Source organism: Teleopsis dalmanni, unplaced genomic scaffold, assembly GCF_002237135.1.
Source record: "Teleopsis dalmanni isolate 2A unplaced genomic scaffold, ASM223713v2 unscaffolded_contig_0276, whole genome shotgun sequence".
NCBI lineage: Eukaryota > Metazoa > Arthropoda > Insecta > Diptera > Diopsidae > Teleopsis > Teleopsis dalmanni.
Genome location: NW_024031658.1, coordinates 1 through 10,450, shown reverse-complemented (window position 1 = coordinate 10,450; position 10,450 = coordinate 1). Strand labels below are relative to the sequence as shown.

At 29.8% G+C, this 10,450-nt stretch overlaps 1 long non-coding RNA gene across 1 annotated transcript; it reads left to right on the top strand.

Annotated features, from left to right (window-relative positions):
• The first annotated feature begins 232 nt into the window (after nt 1-232).
• LOC119663275 lies at nt 233-9,852 on the top strand. The gene is made up of 2 exons (XR_005250996.1): nt 233-629; nt 9,465-9,852. It is a non-coding gene; the product is annotated as an uncharacterized LOC119663275 (long non-coding RNA).
• Nucleotides 9,853-10,450: the final 598 nt, after the last annotated feature.

The following is a 10,450-nucleotide window of genomic DNA, read 5'->3' as shown; positions in this document are numbered from 1 at the left end:
TATTGGAAAATTAAGTTCCACTAATGCATTTAAAATTATTTTTCTTATACAATTACATATTCTTATAATATCTAATATTCCAAATATTTATATAAAAATAAAATAGCAATAATAAGGGAAGAATAATAAAACATTGGTCTGACCGATTCTGTTTCTTTGTCATAAAAGTTTACTCACTTACTTATAATCAGTATAATAAAACTTTTTTTTATATATGAATTTGACATATTTTCTCGTTTAGAAACAAATACTTGCAGCCGACTATGGATCAGATTTATCATCTGTTAAAGAAGAATTGGATAGTCAACAACATGAACACAAAATTATCGATAAATTTCACTCTAAAATTGTAAATGACGAGCGGCACCAAATGAAATTTTCTGGCGAAGAATTGAACAATTATCAAGATTTACGACGCCAAATGTCTACGCTTTGTGGATTGGCTTATAGAGGCACGTCCATCTTTCTCACCACCACGACGAGACTTACGTCCACCAGACAGTGACCCAGGAGCAACACAGTATTATAGCCATAGACTCGATGCACTAAATATAAAATACGATAGATTATTAGAACAATTATCGCAGAGGCTTAAAACAGCTATCGAAGTAAATGGCAGCGATGGCTTGGTAAGTACCATTTTCGGGATTATAGAATTTATACACAATAAGCGATTTTATTTTTATTTTTAATTAAAATACCGTCTAATTAAAACCTAAACTAATAAAATAATTCACTTGATATTTCTATTTATTTCTACTGATCTAGAAGTATAAATTACTTGTAATGATGATTAAAAGTGTGATTTTTCCATCATTTTCTGCAAACTTTAAAATAGAAACTCGTTTTCTCATTTTTATTGCAGTAGTTTTATTTTTAATTTATTTCATCAAATATAGGAAATAACTTGTTTTTTTTTTATCCACTTTATGGTTGGATGTATATTTTACTTATATTTATTCTAATACTCCAACGAAAAATCATTACTTATATTTTTCAATATTTTACAAACAATTCTTATTATGAGAAGATTTAGTGTTTCCAGCAGAGATCGTAGGCAAACGTATTTGTGCCAAATTGGATGGCACCCAAATTATAAAGGTGCATTTGGATAAGAATCTACAAACGACCATTGAGCACAAAGTAAGTGTTAAATAACACTTATTTCATTAAATCTTTTTTGCACTTGTGTTTTTTGCTGTTTAAAATTAGTGGTCCAATGTTTCGTTTTAGGCTTTCATTGCCAACTGAATTGTAGCTCATTCATATATTGGTAATTCATCAAATTTAATGAGTGTAGCAATTAACTTGCAGCAATAATTCAATATGTCAATAATAATAATTCATTAAACAGAATAATATAACAATTTTGCATGATTTGCATAAGGAATTATTTGAAAATAATTTCTGTTGTACGAATACGAGAACGAGTACGCGTGATTATCGTACATTGTCTATAAAGGTTTTGTTGTAACATTGAAAAAAGTGTTGTAAATTTTTTGCATTGCTATTTACTGTTATTCACGATTTAAAAAATTTTTGTTGCATTTACCATATTGAGTGGTGCTCGTGCGGTTATCTTCATTTCTTGAACTTCGAATTTATTACTACATTTTTGGTTTATCATAACATCAAACGTAACTTGTAAATAAAGAAATTTAACATGAATCGGACTAGAAGAAAAATTGAACGCCCAAAGAATCCCTACTCAACCGCGTAATATATTTTCGAGATGGAGTTTCTGGTGGATGAAAAAAATATTTCATAAGGGTTTGCAAGGACCACTTGAAGAGGAAGACTTATATCAGCACCGTAAAGACTTAGATAGTGAACGAGTAACTACAAAGTTTTCGTAAAAACAAGACTGTGCAATAATCCGTTCGCGTAGTTTAACTGCTGTGTATTTTATTTTAGAAGATTTAGTGTTTCCAGCAGAGATCGTAGGCAAACGTATTCGTGCCAAATTGGATGGCACCCAAATTATATATAAAGGTGCATTTGGATAAGAATCTACAAACGACCATTGAGCACAAAGTAAGTGTTAAATAACACTTATTTCATTAAATCTTTTTTTGCGCTTGTGTTTTTTGCTGTTTAAAATTAGTGGTCCAATGTTTCGTTTACGCTTCATTGCTCAAACTGAATTGTAGCTTATTCATATATTGGTAACATTCATCAAATTTAATGAGTGTAGCAATTAACTTGCAGCAATTAATTCAATATGTCTTAATAATAATAATTCATTAAACAGAATAATATAACAATTTTGCATGATTTGCATAAGGATAAGGAATTATTTGAAAATAATTTCTGTTGTACGAATACGAGAACGAGTACGCATAATTACCGTACATTGTCTATAAAGTTTTGTTGTAACATTGAAAAAATATTGTAAATTTTTTGCATTGCTATTTACTGTTATTCACGATTTAAAAAATTTTTGTTGCATTTACCATATTGAGTGGTGCTCGTGTCGGTTATCTTCATTTCTTGAACTTCGAATTTATTACTACATTTTTGGTTTATCATAATCAAACGTAACTGTAAATAAAGAAATTTAACATGAATCGGACTAGAAGAAAAATTGAACGCCCAAAGAATCCCTACTCAACCGCTAATATATTTTCGAGATGGAGTTTCTGGTGGATGAGAAAAATATTTCATAAGGGTTTGCAAGGACCACTTGAAGAGGAAGAGTTATATCAGCACCGTAAAGACTTAGATAGTGAACGAGTAACTACAAAGTTTTCGTAAAAACAAGACGGTGCAATAATCCGTTCGCGTAGTTTAACTGCTGTGTATTTTATTTTAGAAGATTTAGTGTTTTCAGCAGAGATCGTAGGCAAACGTATTCGTGCCAAATTGGATGGCACCCAAATTATATATAAAGGTGCATTTGGATAAGAATCTACAAACGACCATTGAGCACAAAGTAAGTGTTAAATAACACTTATTTCATTAAATCTTTTTTGCACTTGTGTTTTTTGCTGTTTAAAATTAGTGGTCCAATGTTTCGTTTACGCTTCATATATTGGTAACATTCATCAAATTTAATGAGTCTAGCAATTAACTTGCAGCAATTAATTCAATATGTCTATATAATAATAATTCATTAAACAGAATAATATAACAATTTTGCATGATTTGCATAAGGAATTATTTGAAAATAATTTCTGTTGTACGAATACGAGAACGAGTACGCGTAATTTTACCGTACATTGTCTATAAAGTTTTGTTATAACATTGAAAAAATATTGTAAATTTTTTGCATTGCTATTTACTATTATTCACGATTTAAAAAATTTTTGTTGCATTTATCATATTGAGTGGTGCTCGTGTCGGTTATCTTCATTTCTTGAACTTCGAATTTATTACTACATTTTTGGTTTATCATAACCAAACGTAACTGTAAATAAAGAAATTTAACATGAATCGGACTAGAAGAAAAATTGAACGCCCAAAGAATCCCTACTCAACCGCTAATATATTTTCGTGATGGAGTTTCTGGTGGATGAGAAAAATATTTCATATGGGTTTGCAAGGACCACTTGAAGAGGAAGAGTTATATCAGCACCGTAAAGACTTAGATAGTGAACGAGTAACTACAAAGTTTTCGTAAAAACAAGACGGTGCAATAATCCGTTCGCGTAGTTTAACTGCTGTGTATTTTATTTTAGAAGATTTAGTGTTTCCAGCAGAGATCGTAGGCAAACGTATTCGTGCCAAATTGGATGGCACCCAATTGTATAAAGGTGCATTTGGATAAGAATCTACAAACGACCATTGAGCACAAAGTAAGTGTTAATAACACTTATTTCATTAAATCTTTTTTTGCACTTGTGTTTTTTGCTGTTTAAAATTAGTGGTCCAATGTTTCGTTTACGCTTCATTGCTCAAACTGAATTGTAGCTATTCATATATTGGTAACATTCATCAAATTTAATGAGTCTAGCAATTAACTTGCAGCAATTAATTCAATATGTCTAAATAATAATAATTCATTAAACAGAATAATATAACAATTTTGCATGATTTGCATAAGGATAAGGAATTATTTGAAAATAATTTCTGTTGTACGAATACGAGAACGAGTACGCATAATTACCGTACATTGTCTATAAAGTTTTGTTGTAACATTGAAAAAATATTGTAAATTTTTTGCATTGCTATTTACTGTTATTCACGATTTAAAAATTTTTTGTTGCATTTACCATATTGACGTTGGTCTCGTTGTCGGTTATCTTCATTTCTTGAACTTCGAATTTATTACTACATTTTTGTTTATCATAACCAAACGTAACTGTAAATAAAGAAATTTAACATGAATCGGACTAGAAGAAAAATTGAACGCCCAAAGAATCCCTACTCAACCGGTAATATATTTTCGAGATGGAGTTTCTGGTGGATGAGAAATATATTTCATAAGGGTTTGCAAGGACCACTTGAAGAGGAAGAGTTATATCAGCACCGTAAAGACTTAGATAGTGAACGAGTAACTACAAAGTTTTCGTAAAAACAAGACGGTGCAATAATCCGTTCGCGTAGTTTAACTGCTGTGTATTTTATTTTAGAAGATTTAGTGTTTTCAGCAGAGATCGTAGGCAAACGTATTCGTGCCAAATTTGATGGCACCCAAATTATAAAGGTGCATTTGGATAAGAATCTACAAACGACCATTGAGCACAAAGTAAGTGTTAAATAACACTTATTTCATTAAATCTTTTTTTGCGCTTGTGTTTTTTGCTGTTTAAAATTAGTGGTCCAATGTTTCGTTTACGCTTCATTGCTCAAACTGAATTGTAGCTTATTCATATATTGGTAACATTCATCAAATTTAATGAGTGTAGCAATTAACTTGCAGCAATTAATTCAATATGTCTTAATAATAATAATTCATTAAACAGAATAATATAACAATTTTGCATGATTTGCATAAGGAATTATTTGAAAATAATTTCTGTTGTACGAATACGAGAACGAGTACGCGTAATTACCGTACATTGTCTATAAAGTTTTGTTGTAACATTCAAAAAATATTGTAAATTTTTTGCATTGCTATTTACTGTTATTCACGATTTAAAAAATTTTTGTTGCATTTACCATATTGAGTGATGCTCGTGTCGGTTAAATTTAATATTGTATAAAAAAATATTCACTTGATCAAATTTGACACTCAATTTAACATAAAATTCACACATTTTCTTTATGATTTGTTTATTGATTTAAATTTTCATAAATAAATATTCAATAGGGCCGTTCGTAAAGTTGTTCTAACGGTGTCGGAACGCGATCGATGCGTAGGAATACATACTTGCTCTCTGACAGCTCGCTGGGTACTAAGACTGGTTGTTGACCGTGTCGCAGTCCAGGTTGAGTTCGTACATTACCTAAGTTTCTGCGCAGTAACTTTACGAAGTCTGTTTCGCTTGGTTTGATTTTGACTTCTGTCAGCAACTGTACCGGGACTCTGAGAGGGTTGCCGTACTACAACAACAATGGGCTTGGCTGCTTCAGTTGACACTGTGTCTTGAAGTCCACTTAAAGCATGCTACCGAATATCATCAATTTTTTGCTGAAATAAAAGATGCCGAGCAATGGCTCGTGAAGCGTGATGACATTTTAAATAGCAAATATTCTCAATCGGATTTTGGTCTTGATCAAGGTGAAGCTTTATTACGTGGTATGCAGGATTTACGTGAAGAATTGAATGCTTTTAGTGAAACTGTTGCTAATTTGACCCATCGGGCTCAAACAATTGTTCCACTATATAAAAGACGACAACCGGTAAATAATCAATGCTCTGTACAAGCAATATGTGCTTATAAGCAGCAAGGTCAACTACAAATTGAAAAGGGAGAAACTTGTATCTTGCTCGATAACTCTAGTCGAGTTAAATGGAGAATTTGTAATTCAATAGGACAAGAGGGTTCAATTCCTAGTGCTTGCTTATTAATGCCTCCTCCTGACCAAGAGGCAATTGATGCAGCTGAACGACTTAAACGGTTATTCGATCGTTCTGTGACCAATTTCTTGCAGTGGGTCCAGAACAGCGTACAGCGATACGGCGTGCACTCAATGATGACGCAGATAAACTTTTAAGTGAGGGTGATCCAAATGATCCACAATTAAGACGTTTACGCCGTGAAATGGATGAAGTAAATCGTTTATTTGACGAATTTGAAAAACGCGCTAGAGCTGAAGGTAAATTAATTTAATTAAATTAGTTTATTTTTATTTTTTTCGTAGGCGGTATATTTCACCAATTATAAAAACATTTTATCAAATAACTGTCATACGAACTTAATTTCAATTAAATTTAAGTGTAAATTTTTTACTTGATGTTAGATTGAATACATAAATTTGTTTAGTACGAAAATAGTATTCTCTTCAGTAGTGTCTTATTAAAACTATTTCTGTATCGTTTGTGATGAAGAAATTATTTGCCAGCCGTAGAACTCGTGGTACTAAATAAATAATTTTAGCTTAAATTTAATTTTACAGATTTAAAACGTATTCAAATATTTTATTATACTTTTTAGAGGAAAGCAAACAAGTTAGCCGAATCTTCACAGAAGAATGCATTGCAATCAAAGGAAAACTTGAGGACATATTAATCTCAATTCTCGCTTTGGAAATTTACTTTGCTTCATTTCAAGAAGCGCCAAACGAAAATGGATGTGTGTATGCGAGAGTTGTCTGACTACGAGAGAAGGAATAGAGAAAGAGCGAAAAACAATATATTCGCTAATAAATTAATTTATAAAAAAATTGTAATTTATATTACAAATTTTTTTTAAACAATTATAATAAACTAAATATATATAAGCTTATAATATATGTTTGCCCCTTAACAAATATATAACAAAAAATATTTTATGCAAATAAATTTTGCGCGGCAGTTTTTTGCACTTGTCATTTTACTCTTATTCGTATGTGAATTTGATCAAAAATCATTTGCTCTGCTCTCTCACTGCAAGCAAACGGTTCAGTTTCTGTTATTTCTTCTTTCTCTATTTAACAACTTTTTTATACAGTTTTTCGATTTTCGTTTTTGCTGTTGTTTGTTTGCACAGAGTAGAACATAAATATTTTAGGCGGCCACCGTCTTGGAAGTCAAGTTATTTGTTTTTGAGGCCGTGCACTACACACTACACACATATGGTGTGTTTGTTAGTTTGTTTAATTTGTTGTGCAAGCGATGTTTGCAAATTTTCTTTTTATCTTCCCTTTCTGTTAGCAGAAGTAGCCAATTTCCTCAAAGAATTACTATTTTGAATCTTAAATTATTATTTGTTAATTTCAGAGCTACCTCAAACAAAATAAATCAAAACTTATATGCTTTGTTAACTAAAAGCCTGCAGTAAATTATTGAAATCCAATGCATTTAAAAATGTACGCATGTACATGTAAATGAACTGCGCATGTAAAACAAAATTTTTGAACGTGCAGCCAAAAATTGCGACATCAGAAGCACATTAGCCTATACGATATCTAGATATACTATAAAATATTATTAAATATTTACATAGCTTCCTTAGCAAAAAAAAAAAAAAATTGATTTTAGAATGACTTTAAAAACTTTATCTAAAGTACATACATATATATTTGATGCATGAATCAAACCTTTTTAGTGGTTCATTGAATTCTTTTTTTATAATAAAATTATTTGCGAATTAATTTAAGGATTAAGTTTGCAGAAAAAAAGGTTTTTTTTTCTTAATAAATTAATAATAGTAAATAATTACACAAATTTACCGGCTAAAAAATTCTTTTATGAGTTCATTTAATTTTTATTTCGACGAAATTCATCGGAATACTCTAGAAATTCATTTAAATCAGTGTCAAAAATGTCTTTAAAATAATTATTTTCTATATATGAAAGTTATTTTCTATGTAAATTGCTATAATTTTTAATTTTATTAAATTATTACATTAGTTTTGCTGATATAATTAATATATAATATATTTTTGAGTTAATTGAATTTTATTAAGTAAAAATTCATTTTCCTGCTTTGCGGGTTTTACTATTTACGTATATTAATAAACTGCAATTAAAAATGATTTAATTCATAAAATTGTAAAAAAATTTAAAAAAAATTATTTAAATAATTTATATTTATACATGTTATATAAAATTTAAATATTTAAAAAAACTAATAAGCCGAAAAATATATCAATTAAAGTGCATTTCCACAATCCACATTCATTGTGCAGTTTTATAAACTGTAAAACTTCTGCATAACATTTTGTTTGTTATTCAAAAGAGAAGGAACGCATATAAATCATACAGTTACTATACTAAACAATTGGTGAGAAGAGCATTGTGGATTGTATTGCATACAAGTTTGCTAATACAATCCACACAAACTGATTTATATACACGACTTCTCAGTGTTTCAGTTTTATTACGTTTACAGCGTTTGAACAATACGGTCGCGATCTGTAGTGTACGGAAAAATTTTCAGCGAAAATTGAAAATTGTGTGTGAATATTTAAAAATAAATAGTTAAAACATAAATAAATTTGAGTTTATTTAACAATAATTATTGTTTTTATATTCCAAAATAAAATTAAAATTTTGTGATTTTATTATATATAGCAGAACACACAAATTTCTTGTCTATTCTCGCACTGCTTGTACGCAAAAGAGTAAATTAAAAAGAGTACGGAGTTGAAGACAAAACTCAAGAATGTGGAAATATTTTACTGTCTTTCTTTGTTATGCAGATTTTACGTTGATTGTGCACAAAACAAATTGTACACAAAAACAAGGTACAGAAAGGTGTGTTGTGTGTCGCTCATATTTCCATGCGGTTGCTGCTTATGCCTGTTCTGCTTGCGCGCTTCCTTTATCAATTCGTTTCATATGTTTTTGGTGTTTCTGTATTCGAATGACTATTCCATTCTAACGAGCACTGGAAGAAAGTGACGTCTCTTTTTCTCGTGTTTTGCTTTTGGTACATACAATAATGTTCTTTTTTGTCATTGGTCTTCTTGTCAGTTGCTTTTTTTTCTGTTTTGTGCTCCCATTTTGTGCAACAATGAAAACACATGATAGACTGTCATTATTTTTAATGTTACTTTATTTTATTTTATATTGCATTTTTTCACTCCTTAATAAAAATGAAAAATTTTTTAATTTGTGCAATGGAGTTTTAAAACTTCTTAAATGAAATATAGTGAAGTAGGAAATATTTAATTGATTTTATTTTATTTTTTTTTTTATTGGAAAATTAAGTTCCACTAATGCATTTAAAATTATTTTTCTTATACAATTACATATTCTTATAATATCTAATATTCCAAATATTTATATAAAAATAAAATAGCAATAATAAGGGAAGAATAATAAAACATTGGTCTGACCGATTCTGTTTCTTTGTCATAAAAGTTTACTCACTTACTTATAATCAGTATAATAAAACTTTTTTTTATATATGAATTTGACATATTTTCTCGTTTAGAAACAAATACTTGCAGCCGACTATGGATCAGATTTATCATCTGTTAAAGAAGAATTGGATAGTCAACAACATGAACACAAAATTATCGATAAATTTCACTCTAAAATTGTAAATGACGAGCGGCACCAAATGAAATTTTCTGGCGAAGAATTGAACAATTATCAAGATTTACGACGCCAAATGTCTACGCTTTGTGGATTGGCTTATAGAGGCACGTCCATCTTTCTCACCACCACGACGAGACTTACGTCCACCAGACAGTGACCCAGGAGCAACACAGTATTATAGCCATAGACTCGATGCACTAAATATAAAATACGATAGATTATTAGAACAATTATCGCAGAGGCTTAAAACAGCTATCGAAGTAAATGGCAGCGATGGCTTGGTAAGTACCATTTTCGGGATTATAGAATTTATACACAATAAGCGATTTTATTTTTATTTTTAATTAAAATACCGTCTAATTAAAACCTAAACTAATAAAATAATTCACTTGATATTTCTATTTATTTCTACTGATCTAGAAGTATAAATTACTTGTAATGATGATTAAAAGTGTGATTTTTCCATCATTTTCTGCAAACTTTAAAATAGAAACTCGTTTTCTCATTTTTATTGCAGTAGTTTTATTTTTAATTTATTTCATCAAATATAGGAAATAACTTGTTTTTTTTTTATCCACTTTATGGTTGGATGTATATTTTACTTATATTTATTCTAATACTCCAACGAAAAATCATTACTTATATTTTTCAATATTTTACAAACAATTCTTATTATGAGAAGATTTAGTGTTTCCAGCAGAGATCGTAGGCAAACGTATTTGTGCCAAATTGGATGGCACCCAAATTATAAAGGTGCATTTGGATAAGAATCTACAAACGACCATTGAGCACAAAGTAAGTGTTAAATAACACTTATTTCATTAAATCTTTTTTGCACTTGTGTTTTTTGCTGTTTAAAATTAGTGGTCCAATGTTTCG